The sequence below is a fragment of the Gymnogyps californianus genome, chromosome 3 (genome assembly GCF_018139145.2).
Source record: "Gymnogyps californianus isolate 813 chromosome 3, ASM1813914v2, whole genome shotgun sequence".
NCBI classification, from domain to species: Eukaryota; Metazoa; Chordata; class Aves; order Accipitriformes; family Cathartidae; genus Gymnogyps; species Gymnogyps californianus.
This window is the reverse complement of record NC_059473.1, coordinates 1,256,680-1,275,083: the sequence shown is the minus strand read 5'-3', so window position 1 is coordinate 1,275,083 and position 18,404 is coordinate 1,256,680. Positions and strand designations below refer to the sequence as shown.

Genomic DNA, 18,404 nt, shown 5'->3' with positions numbered 1-18,404 from the left:
ACAGCTACCAATTTTTTCAAATAAAACACTATTACCTCCTCAAAAGTATTTCAAAACTGCTCTTTCTCAATCAACAAACAGAGGGGTCAGAAGTTTTTTGACATTTTCAGAAAGAACAATTTGCACTTCCCCACCAGCTCTGGAGACGTACACTAGCTATTATTACAGTAAATCCGACGCCTGAGAACTCTGTGGCTTTCCTGTCTCAACCCGCATATGACACCTATACCGCTGGAACAAGAAGCCTCATTTACCCTTGCCCATAAAGTAGAAAAACAATGCTGTCAACCTTACCGAGGCCTTTAGACGCTCTGATCTGATCCTCTAAGCTGATATTCCCGATCTAGCATAGTTTTTAAATGTCTACTATTTAGCACATGCTTACAACAGCTTTGTAACCGAGGGAAGAACATGAGGCCAAAATAAACAGACGAATCAGCTCGTTATTGCTTCAAGGCTCCGTTTAAGCTTGGCTTGCTGTGCTTCCCTCTCACAGTAATAATGGTTGGCAGAAAACGACACTAAAACTGTACTTTCACTTCTCATCTAAATCATGTTTGACATTATATTAAATACATTCCTGGCAGATATAAACCGTCTGATTAAGAAGACAAATGTATCTTCAACATAAAGTACCAGGAAGTCGAATACAATACACAGCCTAGAATGAATAGGTTTGAATAGCAAGCTTATGAGATAGCTTTGAGAACACTCTTCCTATTACAAGCTACCACAGCAAGCACCGCAGAGGATAATCATCTTCTAATCTGCAAGGCTTAAGTCATTCACTGCTTCTGACACCCCAAATAATGTTTTAAAAACTGCATTTAAAGGTTTAAACCGATTTTCTAATGACCCCGTTAAGCGTCGCTGGAATGTGTACTGCTATGTTTGTAGGAAACGGACAAGATTTCTACTAAAGTGTCTGTAAATTTGAGTTATGCAGAACCTCAAATATTTGTACTTAATTGGGCATTTGATCCTGAGGACTCCTGTGAGAATTCCCACCCCAATCAATGGGACTGCTTGGGATCTCAGCCTTCTCACCTAGCTGGTGCAGAACGTCCTCACTGCTAGCAAGTTCAAAGATGTTTACGCAGAGAAAAGAAAACAAAAATATTACTACAGGAAAAATGCTTAGGAAAAGTAACTAGAAGAAAAAGACAAACAAAGCACATGTTGAAACATCCCAGAGAAGCTGGAAATTGAGGAGGGGGATGTGCAAAATAGCATTGTCTAAATTCTATCAGAAAAGGACTGCTCACATCCAAACTCCTACAAATGTACAATAATTATCACAGCCTCTGCCTTATGAATTCTGGCCAGCAGGCATCTTTAAAACGCTCCCAACTCAACATCTGCCAACTATTCCCTACCAATGATGACCAGCTATGTGGAGACATAATCCTAACAGCTCCTACGGCATACTTGCAGGCTGCAGGAAGAAGCACGGATCCAGAGGTTAATACCAAATTCAGTCCACCAATTCACAAAAGCTTCCACTTAATCTGTCCCCTGGCTTGCCCTTCTTAATGTTTTCCAACAGGATATCCTTCTTCATTTCTCTGCAGAACTGACCCCAGCGTTGTGAAGCTCACCGATCAGTAGCGCTTAAAGAAATCAATGAGCAGAGCATGTGCTAATTTCCTCCTTCTCCTTTTTAAGATCCCCATCTGCGATAAATTCTCGATACGTGCTCCCATGTGAGCTCTACTAACACTAATATCTGATACTAAGCCAAATGGAGAGGTTACATTCCAACATCGTCTCTTTAGTACAGCTGGTTCTAGATTAAATCAGCCCAGAAACGGTTTAATGAAATGTCTTTCCAATGAAAAATGCCACAAATTAATAAATTCTCACAATTTTTTTTTCTTCAGAAAAAAAACGAGACTGTGCTTTTTGTTACCATTGAGAGAGGAAATTGATCTTTAGTTTTCTAAAGTGGTGTTGAATATAGTTTGTTTTCATGTTTTACAGTTGCGTGAGGTTGAGTCTCGAACACAGTGTTTCAGGGGTATAAAACAGTACGTAAGATTATTTCCTCCCCCCCCAAAAAGTTTAGGTAACAGAAGATTTCCAAGTATTTTGCTTTCACTTTAGGGGTAAGGAAGCAGCTTCTTAGCCCCAATGGATTAGGAAAGCTATTTTCTCCTTACTCTTTACACTTCATTAACACTTAATGACAATAGACGATTCTTGAGGAATTCCCATCCACGGGAATGAGGATGACAAATGTTGCAGTAAATCATCCAGTTATGGAATCAAAGAGAAGGAGATATTTTGTTCTAATTGCAGGTATATTGGCTTGAAATAACCACCAGTAATCAAACAGGAAAAATAATGGTAACATCATTAATAGGTTTAATTCTATCCTTCCATTTATGAAACCAAGGCATTCTGGTCTTCATAATCCTAACTTTCGCTCCCAACTGCATCCGTAAACCAAGCATTCCCAGAGCTGCACCCCATTTCTTTCGCTTTCCAGCGCTCTAGCCAGCCCAAATCTCAAAATGTTTGGCACTTCTCTCTCCCACTGCAAACACGCCACCCTAACCCAGCAGAACAAGCTCCCGAGTGGCGACGCAGGACGGTCACGAAGGCGGAAAAAGCGCGATGCCGCAAGAGGAGCGCGCTCTGCCGCTCCACAAACCCTCTCGGAGCCGCTCCTGGGAGGCGGCAGGGTTCGCAGCCCACTGGGAGAAAGATACCACTGATCGCTGCGGGTCATCGTGAACCCGTTACCACTTAGGAAACCAGCAAGCAAAAGGGCGCTGGTTAGAGGTTAACAGCCCCAATGAATATCATTCTGCTGTACCCTGAAGCGACTTCTGGAAAGCAGCAAGGTGCTAGTCTCCGAGACACTGACTTCAATGGGAAGATTTAAATGAAAACAACATTTTTTTTCCACTTACTGCATTTTACGCGTTTGTTTGTAACTTCTTTCAGCTTTTTGCCTGGTAATAAGGGAATAGATACTTTAAAGAATCTGTATGTACGCAAGATTTACAGAAAACATAATTAATCTAACAGAACCACCACAAAAGCCAAAACGTATTTCAATTCAATTACAGTTCCTGATAAGGCCACTAGAATAAGTACAACTTTTAAAAAGTAAAGCCTAACAGTGCCTTCCAATCTCCAAGAGGAGATTTATATTTGCTCTGTGCTATAGTGCTTTTTTTTTTCATGATGCAATAACATAGTCAACAGCAGCTCTCTAATTCAGGATAATTAACACAGTAAATGAAGACGTTTGTAGGAAGGACAGTAAATATTTCCAAAACATCGTTGTTTCTCGGACTTTCACGGTTCACATCTACTTTGCAATTTCTATGGGCCAGAGCCTTAACTGGTGTGATACAGTACAGCCCTTTTGAAGTCAAGACAGCAAAGGTACACTGATTTATACACCCCAGTACCTAGGGGAGAAAAACCCAATAGGTCAAAGAAATTGAATTGCGTACTTCTGAAAAATTCTGTTATTTCACATAAATATGCCCTGCTTTTTGCAAAGTATACCTCATCTTTGGTTGCTTGATTTTCCCCAAGCCTTTTCAATTAGATCTTAAGTTTCTCTTCAGAGAAGTGAGGAGGAAATTCTTCCTTATTTTCCCAGGAAGGGTTCCTTTAAACTCACAATAGCTGCACATACAGATACAACAAAGGGCCCCGACAGTGATCAAAATGAGAACCCTTGAAATACCGATGGTGTTAGGGGAAAAAAAACCAAGAGAGTCCTGCTATGCTCTTACTTGATCATCTTTATCCTCTGCAGAAACTGCCCAAATATCTCTTTGAAGTGTCGGTATGGCGTAAGAGCATGTCATCGCTCCTCTTGATGCTTGGGCTACCACTTGGCAAACTAAGACCAACGTGGGTAGATCGTAACAGCAGTGCAACGCCCCAGATCCTGACCAATAAAATGAACTGCTCAAGAGATCAGATGAAAAAAAAACAGAACTGCAGTACAACAGGCAGAATATTTAAGAGCAAGCAAACCGCCCTACGTAAAGGGCAACAAGACTCATTGCCACAGATGCATAAGACCTAGCTTCAGTCCTCAAATGAGCCATACCTGTGATATTTTTTCTGATTTTTGCTTTGTCTTTTTCCTGTAAAATCAGGTAACGTTTGCCTGTCTTAAAGATGGATTGCGATGATAAAAATACATTAATAGCAGTGAGGTAATAAGCTAACATAGGCGAAAAAGAGCATTACGAAGGCATAAATAATAGCTGGAGTTACTCAACTGTATTAATCATCAGGAAAATTAAGCTTAGTCACACAAATTTCCATATGATGCAAATACATAAAGTTAGGTACGTCAGGACACCGAGCGAATAGTAACAACTGCACTTCTCGGGCCATAGTTTCTGGCCTGTTTGTGCACTGCTAGATAAGCTGAGGAATTGCCACCCAGAGCATCCCAACTTATCCTCCAGCACACTGCTGCACAAATTCCCCCGAGAGTCATTTAAAGTCGGTTTGTTTGTTAGTTTTAAACATACAGAACTTTGACTTCTACCTTACTAAAAAACAAGTACGTTACCTTAGAGACACAATCGGAAATGCTCTTCACATAAGAAAAGCAAGGCTGACCACACTTTACAGGTGGAACAGCACCAACACTCACAATCCTATCTGAAAGATACTGCACCATGTTATTCCTTACGCCACCGACAAAACACCGTTGCGATCGTCTTCTGGCTTTTACCGTTTACTTTGTGTGGCCAACAGACTTCTACGCGTGTAATGGCCTGCAGCACGCACAGGTGCCCCCCGAGCCCTGCAAGGAAATCACAAACCGAAGACATTTTCCCCTGTGCTTGACAACAACAGTGTGAGTCTCCTCACAGCATAGCAGGCGGCCGGAGCTCCCAACAACACCGGCGCGGAGACGTGGGGCAAGCCGGCTGTCACCTGCCACCCACAGAGGGAACAGGTCACCCCCAGGGACACCGCCAGGCCGCCCCACGCCCCGCTCCTGCCTGAGGCCTTGCCGCCGCCATGCCTGCTCGTGAGGCGTCGAGGCCCGGCCTGCGCCCTAAGCGCGGTGGTAACCCTCCCGACGGGCGGGATGGTAGCAGTAATAGTAGCAGCAGCAGCCAGGCCTCCTCGCTACCCTCCCGGCAGCTCCCCGGGGGGTGGCTTCCCCGCCGCCCGGCCCCGCCGCCCCTCACGGCCCCGGCCCGGCCTTACCCTGCCAGGCGGGACGCCCCGCTCCCGCCTCAGCCGCACCCGCCGCGCTCCTCCCGCCCGGACACCGCCCCCGGGCGAAACCACCGCTCACTTCCCCCTCCCTCCCCCCGCCCCCTCAGCGGAATGGTACGGCGCGGGGAAGGCCCGCCTGGCAGGGCCCTGCTGCCCGAAAGCAACATGGCCGCCCCGGCTTCGACATATCAGCCGCCTGTCTTTTGCAGCCATCTTGAGTGAGGGAGGCGGCGCGCCAGGAGCCGGCAGCCATCTTGGGCGCGGGCAGGGGGCCGGCACAGCTGGTGTTCCCGCGCTCCGTGCGTTGAGGCGCTGCTGGGCACGGTCTCCTGACGAAGACCTCAAAATTCCTCAAAATTCCTCAAAATTCCTCAAAATTCCTCAAAATCGCAGGCGGGGTCAGTTCTACCCCATTACTTGGAGTGCCTCCCACTACGCTGTTCATTATTTTCTCTGAAGAAACTGCAGCATCTTGCCCCCCTGCCGCGCAAGCAGAGGCCCACGGTCAGGAATACCACAGGGTGCCACAGGCCTTGCTTGTGCCTGTTCACATAGGCCAGCGCACAGGTTTATTTTGTGGAGGGTACCCACCTCAGGCAGAAGAAAATGTCGGAGCTCTGTGCAAGTTGCGGGACAAGGGCTTTTCCTGTGAGAAGGCGAGCCAGCTTTGCTCCAGTGTCACAGCCGATCAGGTTTCAGGGCCCCAGACCTGAAAATCGACTCGAGCTGGCTACCAGGGCTTAGTTCACTCAGGTGTGGTACAGTCCCGTCTCTCTACGTCTCCAGGCCAGACTACAGTAAAATGAACAACTTCTGTGGGGACTTCGTTTTTCCCGTGATCCATCCACATCTTCATTAGGAAGAGCTGACTGAAAGAAATCTGAATTTTCGTAGCTTCTGCTTAGCTGTTTCCACAAAACTGGAAAAAATTCCAACCAAGTCAAAACAATTTGTTTTCACATTCGCGAAGCGCAGTGTTTCAGTGTTTAATCAGGTTAAATTGCTCCTGTTGCCAATGGCTGTCTACAGTGGGTTTGTTCCTCAGGCACATTAAATGTCTTTACTTACCTTACAGCCCAGTTTGCTCTGCCAGCTAGATCCAGCTGCTCGCCGTCTCCCAGTATGGATACTGGCAGATTATTGCCACTGTTAAGAGAGAGGTTTATAGGAACTAACTTAAGGGTTTGAACTTTGGTGGGGTAAATCTGGGCTTAGGAGAAGCATAAACGGGGTCTTACATCTCCCAGAACCTCTGTTCCTGCAGGACGAGCCGCTGTTTCTCACCGGTGACCCCGTATTGCTGTCGTTTATCACGTGAAATTGCTGTCATTTATCACGTGAAATGATTTTAAACAGCTGAGGGATGGAACAAGTCACTCTGGGGGCTGCCAAGTACTTAAGCACGCAAATCTTCTTTCTAAGACACATGACAGATAAATTCCTCCTTGGAAGCATTTTTTTACTTAAGTGCAGGTTTTAATCTTCAAATTTTTAATGGCTTGTAAAAATGTTGGATGATGATTGTAAATTCCTCGAGGTAATGTAAAATAAATTCCTCCATTAAAAAAAAAAACAGGAAGAGGCAGACATCACTGAAAGTTATTACGCTATTTACCTTTCTTTTCTATACTTCTGTCACACAAATTTGAACCCGGATCCTATAATTATCAGGCTGCTGGCCAGATATTAGAAAATGTTCACACATTTATGTGAAAACGAGAGTACCGTAGGAAAGACAGAGTATAAATATTTAGAATAAAAATAACTAGCGCAAACTTAACTTGCTTAGACTTACACAAGCCGAGAGGCAAATCTAGCCTGACAGATAACTCCCACCGAGGAGTGCACGCTTCCACCATGAATTTGGTTTTCAACCCTGATTATTTTGTTTGTATTCGGAGAATGTTTCTATTGTCAAGACACAGCTCTAGGAGTGGAGAGAACGAGCAGCAATATGAGTGATCCATGCTAAAATGTCAGGATAATATTCCTGTATCTTAGCACAAGGGAATGGTGTTTGCTTTTACTTTATCGGAAACCTGGTCTGCTCAACAGTTCTCACCCAGAGGAGTTGGGAGAGAAGATGAAGTGCGGGCTCCTGTCCAATTTAGTCTTGCTTTCATAAGGATTGAGTGAATTGCTGCAGAAGTTGGCAGCGCTGTTGCGCTGGGTTGTGGCGGCGTGTCAATCTTTGCGGAGCTGCCCAGAAGGGATTCTCCCAACGCCCCTGCGGCTGCGTGACTCCAGGCTGGATTTCATGCTACCCTCTGCTGCCGGTCTTACTTCTCAGGCTGGAGGAGATGAACTTGATTCTCCAAATGTCCTGGGTGCTCAGATGCGCTTCAGGGGCCAACGTTACCCTGTGGCTTCCTAGAGCGGATGATTGAGCCCCGTCTCTTCTCATCCCTGATGAGTGTCCTGATTACTGGGGCAGGGGTGGGGGAAGAGGGAAGGAAGGGTGTCTTATTCGCTCTCTCTGAATCATTAATTCTTTTCTGCACGGTTTCAACAGGAGGGATGAAACGGTTGGGAGGCAGCAGAGAGGTGTCTGAATCCTCTCGGGCCGAGGAAGACGCTGAACCCGGGTGTCCCCGTGGGTGAGGCAAGCGCTCCAGACGCAGGGCTGTTGTAATGAAACAGGACGCCACAACCCGGTTTGCCCTTCAAGCCAAAACACAGCAAAGTCCAGGAAAGAGTCGCAGCCTGGGAACCCAGATTTTATCCGAGTACTTCCTTCGGCCCGGAGCGAAGGAACACCTTGGGCTTTGATCGTGGTGACTAAGACCAGGAAAAGGGGAGAAGTTAGGAAAGCAGCTCTGCCAGCCAGGTTACTCCACTCTGGATACGGCGGGTTCCGCTCCTGTGGCACTGAACCGTCAGAAATTTGCAGACGCTTGCCCGAGGTCAGCCGGGACGACGTCTGCAGCAAAGCAAGGAATGGAAACGTAGTCCCCAAATCCCAGGCTGATTACTGGTCTGCCTCTTCCTCCCTGGAGCACAGGGGCTAGCTCCTCATACACAACATCACCTGGTCGGCATTAGGGCGTTTGGGATTTTGGCTCTTCCCGCTCGCGTTGCAGATCAGCAAAGCTGGGGTACGTTTTGAGAGGCCCCAAACCCTTCCCTGGCAATACGGGATGAAACCTCGTCGTGCCTCTCCCCTGGATGGCCATCCTTTCCTTGTGGCTCCGCCAGAGGATGCTGCAAGACTTTGGAAAGAGCAGCCCAGACTGCAGCCCTGCTCATCCTTTCCAGGATCCAGAAATCTGCGGCCCGTCGCTTGCTGACATAACCTTGGCCTCTTCGCACGCAAGACAAAACGACTTGGAACGCGCTTGCGATCAGAGAAACTCACCCTGCAGCTTTGCTCGGGATCACCACCAGCTCCTGCTGGCCTTTCCCCGCTGGCTGGTGCCTTCGGTCCCGCCGACAGCACAGCAGCACTCCGGTGCGCTTGGTAGCGTTGCCAGATTTGCAGGCAGGGAGTGCCTGCCGGACTTGTGCGGGGTAGGAGCAGATCTCTGAAGATCTCACCTCTCTTAGGTGAGAGCCTCGCAGCAGGAGCGCAGTCTGTGCTGGGCTGCCCCTTTGCCAGGGAGAAAGGAAAAAGACGGGTTAAATAGTTAAGGAGCCTGGAGTGAAAATATTCTGGGAAGGATAGAAAAAGGCCGATTTGAATAGTTTTCCTTGGTAGACAAATTCATCCCCCATGCTGTTCAACTGATTGTTACATCGGGAGGAATCTGACCACGTGTCTGCAGAGCCTTTGAGGAGGAGAGGGCTTCAAAATGCGTTTTTCCCAAGTTTGGAGCTGATGAAACTGAAGCTCTCCTGAATGGGAGCCAAGCCACCACTCAACAAACCTTAGTGTTGTCCCCAAAACAGAGACAGAGCTTTCAGCATAGTCTAAAAATGCAAATTCCAGACAAAATCCTAATGAAAAACAAACAGCAGGCTCTTGGTCTATATGTCAGTGGTGTGTACTGGTTAGCCTCTAATGCTATTCTGCATAATACATTTTGGCATATGATTTTGCTACAAATCAAACATGCCGTATATACTCCCCCTTATGCTGCTTATACGTTAAGTCTCAAGAAGCAGGAGTTATATCTATTTCCGGCAAAAAATTCCAAGATCTTGGTGTCACTTGAAAAACACATGAATTAATAAAAGTTCTGATGCATTTTTTAATCTTAAAAAGGAGCTACTACAATTCTAAAGAGAAGCAAAATTTAATTCTCAGCAAGGTACGGTTTGTTTCACTGGAGAGAGACCGGCCACTGGAGCAAACCAAAAGGAAATAGTGGCTTCTTCATCTCCAGATGATTTCAAGCACCCTTCCAGAGGGAAAGCTTTAGATAGCCACAACTGCTCTCAGTAACTGGATAACGTTGTACGGTTGGTGGTAAATGAGATCAGACTGGATGGACTAACAGCCCCCTCCTGGCTTTAAAAATCTATGAATGTATGAATTATGTAGATTGTGTAAGATCTATGATGTTCTCCAGGCCTACCCTAGATGAGTCGGTTCAACTGGGTGGTTAAAATCATGATCCCTTCCTACCTGAGGCTTGGCTCCACCATGAGAACTTGGGCCTTTACGAAGCCGATGACCTTAATATCTGCCTTTGGTATCAAGATGATGAATAATCATTTGCGAAGTTGTCGCTTGGACAACGTAACAGTGTTTGTCACCTTTCTGATATTGGACTATCAGGTAGTTTAGTGCACGTTCCTGCTATGGGGCGTACTTTAACCAGCGCAGTAAACAATTTTGGGTGCTGCTGCGTAGGAAGGAAAGAAGCCCGCTAAACGATCCCTGGTTTTGTGCAGGGGTTGTGAAGAGAGGTCTGGTGTGCTGGAGTGGTGGGAAAAGCTCTTTTCACCACTTCTTGTTCCCTTGGGCTATTGAGCCAACAGTTTTGATGTTAACTTCATGGTACTGACATGGGGACACATCCAAAGCCCGTAAAAATCACTGGAAGGGCTCCCACCGAGGTCAAGGGCCCTGGGCAAGACCCTTATTTGAGAAGGTCTCTCAGGAATGAACTTGGAGCCAGGTCAGCATCACCGGATTGGCATCAGGGCGATTTTGGCTCTCGCCTGTGAATTACTGATGCAGAGCAGCGCTTTTCCCCATCTAATTTTTCTGTGTAGCTCATTCCTGTGTTTAGGCATTTGCAATAGGATATATTCCCACAGCTTCGGGGGGCGGAGACGACTGCTTTTGGGTTAATTCGCTACAATCCTGACACCACGCTCTTGACAAGTGGCCTGCTAGGTCGATGGAAAACCAAATGTAAGAGGTGCATCAACAGATGGTTTCCCTTTGTTACCAAATAAATCCCCCCCCCGCACAGCTCATTTGTTATGTGCCCTTGTTTGTTACACATATTTAAGCAATTGGCATATTGTAAACTTCTGTTTCTCCCTGTACCTTCCAGAGAAGCAAAATATTTTAACCCGTGCTAAACTCTAGGCATCAAAACCAGCAATTGCCTTTGGAAGCGTATGATTTTCTGTCACGTTCCAGGAAATACTGAAGGTCTGATGCAGCTCTGGAGAGCTCAGGCAAGCTTTCCCTCTATGCAAACCTTTTTTTAACTCCATAACTCTTCACGTTTCCAGTCAAGCCCATATTCACATCGTTTGCTGAGTCTGGGGGTTTGTGAAAGATTATAAAGATCTGTTTTCTCTGTCAAGAATCTAGAAAGCAGGTGGATGATGTTTAGTCTCTGGCTAAGAGACACTGCTGATATCTGCAGGATGCTAGCACTTTCTCCTCTTGGAAACAAACTGCCTCCTGTTTAGTTGCAGGCACTTAAATATAAAAAAAAATATGCAATCAGCAGAGGTGAAAAAAAAAACCTATTTTTTTTTCCTCTCCTACATAAGGCCAAATGGATTGCAGAGGATCACAGAGAATAAATTAATATTAGCACCTTGCTCCCAGCCAAAAGAAATAAAGCAAAAACCCCAGTTAATGGCAAGAAAATAGCAATTTCTTGCCAGATTTACAGTCCCAGCCTTTGCTAATGTTATCACCCTTTATTTTGACCAAGACTTCTATTAAAATAGCTGCCGATTTGATGAAGGTGATGCCAGACAAACTCCGCTTGATCCCAGCTGCTGACTGACAAGAATTTTAAAGAAAGAAGTCCAAATACGTTGGACTAGGGCTCTTCTGCAATGACTAGCTGTATTTTCCCTTGATCCCCAGAAAGCAGCATTGCCTTGCAAGACCCCAGACTCGCCAAAATCGGTGCAAAAACCCTCCTGTGAAGCCTAGGCAAGCAGCAAGGCATCCCCGGTGCCTGCGGGCTACGTCTGGCATCTAAATCCCCGCTGTGCGCCAGCGTGGATCCCTAGAAGCTGGGCTACTGCTCGGGACCAGGCAACGGTGGGGCAAGCCAAGACCTAGGTGCCTTCCTACAGCTCTTCCTCAACCAAGCTTTTTCTACTATAAAGAAAAAAGAAAAAGAAAGAAAAAAAAAGACAATTGTGCCTCTTTCCTTGCCTCTGACCATAATTCAGTATTGTAATGATAATGTGGCTATTAACATTGCCAAGGACTTGATTCGTGTTCCTATAGCCATCTCAGCCCCGGTGTGAGCCAGCCCGCGGTGCTCCGCGTACCGCAGACGGGAACACGTCCAAAAGAACAGGCTCACCCCCCAGGAAGGATCTGCCCCCTCCACGTCATCTCAGAGAAGCCCCTGGACTTTTAGAGACCCGAGTTAGCCTATATATTTTTTTTAATGTGTACACATCTCCTGTCTTCACAGCGATAATATATTTTTTCCCCCCACAGTGATTATTTTCCTTAGTGATGGGCCCTCATCATGATCTGAGAATCCAAATTATTTGGAAGGAGATAAGAATTTAGGTTTGCATCTGGTCGCTCTCTCTGGAGGGGTGGAACCGATGTCCCGGACCCGAGTGTCTTCAGGGAGCTATGATCTGGCTCTGAACTTTTTGCCGTGGGCGTATTCGTATCTCGAACTGCTATTGCTTGTTCCCTGCCTGGGATGAGAAAATACCCTTTTTATCACCAGATTGGGCGTGGAGTCTTCGCCTGCAATGATTAAACATGCAAAAGGCAGCTGCCTGGAGAAACAAACACCTGGCAAAAGATTTTTGGAAATTTCACCATTAGTCATTGTCTGTTCGGGAAGGTCGGACCCCGGCTGCGCAGTTTGGGTCGTGGGGAGCGTTCCTGGAGGCTGCGTCTGCAGTCCAGAGGTTTTATGCGTTAACATAGCCTTGGTTTTCCTGCACGGATGCTGGTCTAAAGATGGCCCTTTCCCACATCAGCTGGTAGCAGCTTTGGGGAACAAACCATCACAAGACAACCAGGGTGTCTTGGTTCAAGCTGATGGACTGACACACTGTTGGTCAGAGCACATTTGCATGAATTTACATGCATGTAAATTGCCCAGCTGTTGAATCCCTGCGAGGAGGTGAGGATGGACTCGAAGGCACGGGTACCTGAAAATACGCGAGTACATCTGCGGGGCGTCTCGCAGCCTGAAAACAAAGCACGTGCTCGAGGACTTGCCAAGGCGCGGCGGGTATGAACTTTAACTACTAAATGCACCTGAAACGTCACCTGAGGGTTGCTCTGGGTTTCGAGCAGCTCCGTCCAAAGCAGGTGGCAACCCTTCTTGTGGTGGGCGTCCAAAAGACTGGGCGGGAAGCGGTCATTACCATGGGAGCGGACAATCCCTGGTCATAACTACCAGGTCCTGCAGCGGCGCCTTCTTCCTTTGGCCAGAAATCTGGGTTAAAGTCAGCACAAGTAGCCGCATGTGGAGCTCGGGGATTTCATCCAAGAAACCCGATATGTGTACTTTGAAATACAAATAAACAAGCAAGCATGCTGCAGACGGGGAAAGAAGAATCAACACAGAGGAGACACACCAGGAGAAGGAGATGCTCCAGCAGAGAAAGAGGGAGAAGTTGAGGGCAAGCCATTTCAGCCGGTACACTGGAAGGAAAGCTGCCCTGTTAAAACCTTTAGCGGTGATCCACATCTTTCCCCGGCTCCAGGAGCCTTGCTGCTGAGCTCCAGCCACTTTGTCCTGGAGGTGGTCTAGAGAAAAATCTCCTTTTTTTACTGCGAGGGTGGTCAAATGCTGGAGCAGGCTGCCCAGAGAGGCTGTGCAGTCTCCATCCTTGGAGATAGTCAAAAGCCATCCGGACACGGTCCTGGAAACCAGCTCTAGGTGACTCTGAGCAGGGGTTGGAGTTGTTCAGGGAATGAACTCTGTATTTACATACCAGTATCACCTCTGCATTCGCTGCCTCGGGAGAGCTGCAGGAGGTGGGGCTGGTGGGCTTCACCCAGCCACACACCAGTAGGACGCAGCCCGAAAGCCCCGATTTTTATTGACACGAGATATCTTTGAATCAGATAGATCTGTTGTCTCACAGCTGCAACTGGAGGTCAGGCGCATTTGCTGTCAGACTCGGAGAATGCTCTTCCTGCTCGTAAACCTGCAGATAAACGGGTTCTCGCATTGCTTCTTGCTTCAGAGAGACGATTTTGTGGCAAATTACAGCAGCGCTGCAAAGAAGGCAACGGGAACTCCTGGCAACAAATTGCTGCTTCATGCAGTGGCTGCTTATGAAGCACGTCATGTTTACCAGCGCCGGATTGGGAACGAAGCCTGCCTTTTAAATACGTGATTCACATAGATACCGAGCAGCAATACCTTTCTAGCCTCTGTTTTTGTTTTCAACAATTTATCAAATTATCTGTCGAGTTTAACTCCAGAGGTTTTGTAATTTGCAGTATCTCCTCCGATAGTACCAAGAGCTCTCACTACAGCGCTGGGCTTAATTATCCACCAGATATCACACAGAAAAGAGATACGAAAACTTCTTTAGACTACTTAAATAATACTGGCTTTATGTTTCCTGTAGGGGTAATTAGATAACAGACTAATATAAAATGGAAGCATATGACGCATTTAGTCTAGCTGCAATACTTCACTCGTGTGAAAACCTGACTCGGGTTTCCCGGATGAGGAATCAGCCCAATGCAGTTGTCTCATCTGCTTTCATCTTTCGTTCCATCTTTGTACGCTCCTTTCAGCTGTCCTGCCTGGAGAAGGGCCGTGCCGAGATCTGTCCTTGTCACCGCTAACAGAAAAATGCCGATGGAACATTGCGATCTGTGCACGGTCCGCAGCGAGCGTCAGTTTCTGTGCGAGTGGAATGTTCAAGCTCATTAAAAACACAATTAATCCCCTTTTAACCATCAATATTTGTTCCCAGCACGGTCATTAAACACAGAAAAGGAGGAGGGAAGTTTTGTGCTGCAAGTTAACAAATTGGTTATTTTTGGACTCCTCCCAGAGAGTTTTGCTTTTCCCCTAAGCCCTCCTTGCCCTCTCCAGTCCCCAAGGCTCCATGTTTGGATGGGAAATAATTCATTATTTCGCTCGTAGAATAACAGCAAAGAGGAGTAAAGGAAATAAATGAGAATGTTGTTCTGCTTGACGAGGACGTGGGTCCGGCTCTCCTGGGAGGGTGGGAACGGGCAGACCTGGTCCTTTGCTCCAGCCGCGGTGGAGCTGCAGTGATGTCCCACTTCTGCAGGAGCTCTTAGCGTGGATGGGACTGTTCGCTCTTACAGATACTGATTGTGATAAAAACCGGAGCAAATCGGAGATTACCGTCTTTCCTGCATTGCAAGAAAAGCTTGAAAACCAAACAACTGGGGAACGAGGCTTGGACACGCCAAAAGGCCCCCCTGTGTGGGAGACGGAGAGCTCAGTGCCGTGGATGCAGGCTGCTCCCCCCACCTCGGTCCCAGAACAGGCCTTGAGCGTGATTAAATTGCTTAGTACAGGCATTGCCCGAGAGTCTTAGGGCTCCGACGGCGCAAATGGGAAGACGGCAACGGGCATTTCCATCGGCCTCTTGCGGGCAGGGTACTCGTCTGTAGCTCAGGGTTATGCCAGCCGCGGGGTTAAAAGAGCGGATTGGGGAGGGGACCTCTGGCTGTTCGGCTCTCCGAGCTCTGCTTTTGTTTTACCTCTTTTCCCGTTGTTTTTACAGCTCGTATCCTTGGCTATAGAACTGCTTATCTGCCGGGTCAGCAAACGGCGCTTGCCTCGCCGAGGGCTTGCTCTGCGTTACCCCGGCTTGCCATCCGTCCGTGGGGTCGCGCTGCCTGAGCATATGAATAATTAATAAAAAGGAGGCTTGATCTGTCCAAGGAGATTAACAAGGGGTCAGTGAAACGCAGTGTAGTCTGTGCAGGAGTTAATGGACTGAACAGGCAGAATGACAGCTTGAACTGAAGACCGGTTTTTACATCTGGTTTTGTCAAAATACGGCTTGCTTTGTAAATCATGAAAGTCAAAATTAATCCACGTCTAAGGCGAGGGGCTTTATTAACTCCAGCTGAAGGAGGAAGAGAAGGGTTGCAGAGTTTTTCACCAAGGTCGCAATAATTTACCAGCTTTGTGCTTACTTCAAATAATTATATGGTATTAAATCTCAGGGACAGTTTTCATTGCTGGAAGCAGGACTAAGCGTAAGCTGGGCTGAGAATGATTACTCTCCACTGCAGAACGATGGCCACCTTGCTCTTCAAATACACAAAATAAATATACAGAAATGTTTCCAGACAAATAACTGATTTTTTTTAAAAGAATGTTTCCCCAACTACCATTAAAAAAAAAATTAATATTCCTGAATAGCAATAGGGCTAGTAAGAGGCCATACACCCTTTGGTATAGCAGCAGTGAGTTTCGTTCAGGCCATGAGCTCTTTGTTAAAAGCATCTGCTTTTACTTCAGGATATTTAATCATTGTAGAGCACCAGAAACGCACAAACTCGAGAGCTCTAGAAATGCCAGAGTGGAGAAAGTAAAAATGTTCCTTCGGGCGGAGTTTGAGTTTACAAAGTTTAACTTCACCTTCATTAAAATCCCAGAACATTGTGCACTGATGGGCTTTTGCGTTCTTATTTCATTACTCTCTATATGATTATAAACCAGTATTGCAGAGCAATAAGAAAACAACGTTGCCGCAAACATGCTCTTGCAGGAACTGTAATGCAAGCCTAAACCTTTCGTACCTGAAGGAGGAATTGTGCTGCGCATACGTGGCGCAGCTCGGCTTCCCCTGCTTGCAAGTGGGGCCGAGCCTGTCTGTCCCGAGGCCAGGATTCGTCCCAAGACGTGCCTTACTGAAGCGACTGCCTAAACGAGGCAGCACCCGAGTATTCGCGGACGCTTTGGGAAAGCCTTAGCTTGAGCAGGAACTTAAGGCAGAGCGCATATGCTGAGCTTTGCAAGGGGAGAGTCTAACAGCAGGGATGCAGACCAGCCCAGGCAGCTGGGCACAGGGCTGGGGAAGGCTCCAAGCAAGGCTGAGTTTACTGGGATAGGCACAGGCAAAAGGAACTCGGGCGCCTAAAGGTACGGATCCGACCTCTCCTACCCTGAGCACCATCCTTCCACCTCCCTCACCCCAGATAAGACGCACTCACAGGGAAAAAGCGATTTCTCTGAGCACGAATACAAGCAAAGCGACCCTGTTTTGCGTGCGTAGACTTGCTGAGGAGCAGCTGGCAACAACGCTGCCGGTGTGGCTTGCTTTTTCTTAATCCCACATATCAATACAAAAAGATGTAAATTCAGTCAGTCCCTAGATTGCGCTAGCTGGAGACTGTAAACAAACAGAGGGGAGGCAATGTCAGACAAGGGTGTGAGCGGTGCTGCAGCGCGCAGGAGACGGCGCTGCGGGCGCAGAGTTTTGCGGGGAGAAAGTTGAAATGCATACAGAACCAGCTTTACTTGAATTCCTCTGCGACAAGGACCTTTAGGTACGGTCAGTTGGACGCTGCTGATGTAATTTGGAAGGAAAACCCCAGCAAGAAGAGGGGCTGAGCCCAGGCAGGCTGGGAAGGAAGGACTGCTGAACAACCACAGATATCGTGGCCACGACCAGGCAGCTCCCTATCCCGTACCTGACATCTATTAATTTACTCGTCTGCTCTGCTTAATTGGAAAAGGAACCATCACACCCTGCACGGCGGGAGTATTGTTATTACTGCTCCCCTCCACCTCCCACCTGCAGGGAGGAGAATCCACGTCGCACCGAAAACAGAGCTGCACGGAAACAGCAATACTGCCAAGTCACCACGCTGGCTTAAACACAGCCCGACCCTCCCGCAGTCGCAGCTTGGAAACTCCTGCCTTTTTCACTAGTTGAAAAAAAATCCTGCAGATAAATCACAGCGGCGGTGAGGCTAGATAAGAGCGATACTGGCTTATATCGGGCTGAGGCTTCTCTTTGGTTTTATTTTGAGAAAGTGCATCGCACCTCGGAGCTGTGGTTTGCTTCGTTTCTCTATTATTGCTCTCAAAGTAATCAAAATAAAACTCCCTGCCAGAAGTTCTGAAATAAAGCAAAGGCCAGGGCTCTCATTCATCATCCTGGGCCGGGCCGATCTGTCTCCCGCCTTCGGTCACCCCTCCTCGCTCAGCTAACACGCCATTGATATAAACTCACGCAGCAAAATGAACATGCTCGAGGATTACAACGAGCTGCAGACCCCCGTGCCGCGCCACCCGAACCAGGCCTCCCCCCCTCCCAAATGCATGCAAAAACCTCGCCTTGATTCGGTTTGATTTATTTCTAAGTGCCCTCGGAAATGTGACGGATACAGGGGCTTTTGGTTAAATAAAGGTAGGCATGCGTCGTTTTTCTGATGCTCCTCTCCATCTTCATGCTCGAGCCACGTCAGCAATAAAGTGTTCCGACATTAACGGTAGGCTCTGTAAGCAGTCGTGTCACTTTATAAAAATGTATTTTTAATTGCCACACGGCCCTGGAGGGTGCAATTATCTCATGGTTTGAAAGCTGTAAAAATCACATTAAGAATCTGTATAAATCAGCTTGAATTACCAGTTCCTGTAGAAGCTGGACAACGTAATGAAACCGCTGGAGGGGAAAGAGATGTTTTATACTGGCTTGCAGAACAACGCAGGCCTGACAAAGGACGTCTATTTATATCAAAACTTGCCTTTTTTTTTTTTTTGGAAAGGAATCACACTGGCAGAGAGACCGGGTCCCCACCAGTGTCCGAAAGGTGACAAAAAAGGCAGGTGACATTTTGTGCATCTATTTTCGCAGCTCAGAAATTGTCAGAGCACTCAACTTCAGAGGAA

General features: G+C 47.2%; 1 protein-coding gene across 1 annotated transcript in view; it reads right to left on the bottom strand.

Moving 5' to 3' along the window:
• The window catches only part of LOC127014155 (GDNF-inducible zinc finger protein 1-like), a 48,999-nt gene that overhangs the window by 8,249 nt on the left and 22,346 nt on the right, over window positions 1-18,404 (bottom strand). The gene's annotated exons all lie outside the window — the stretch shown is intronic.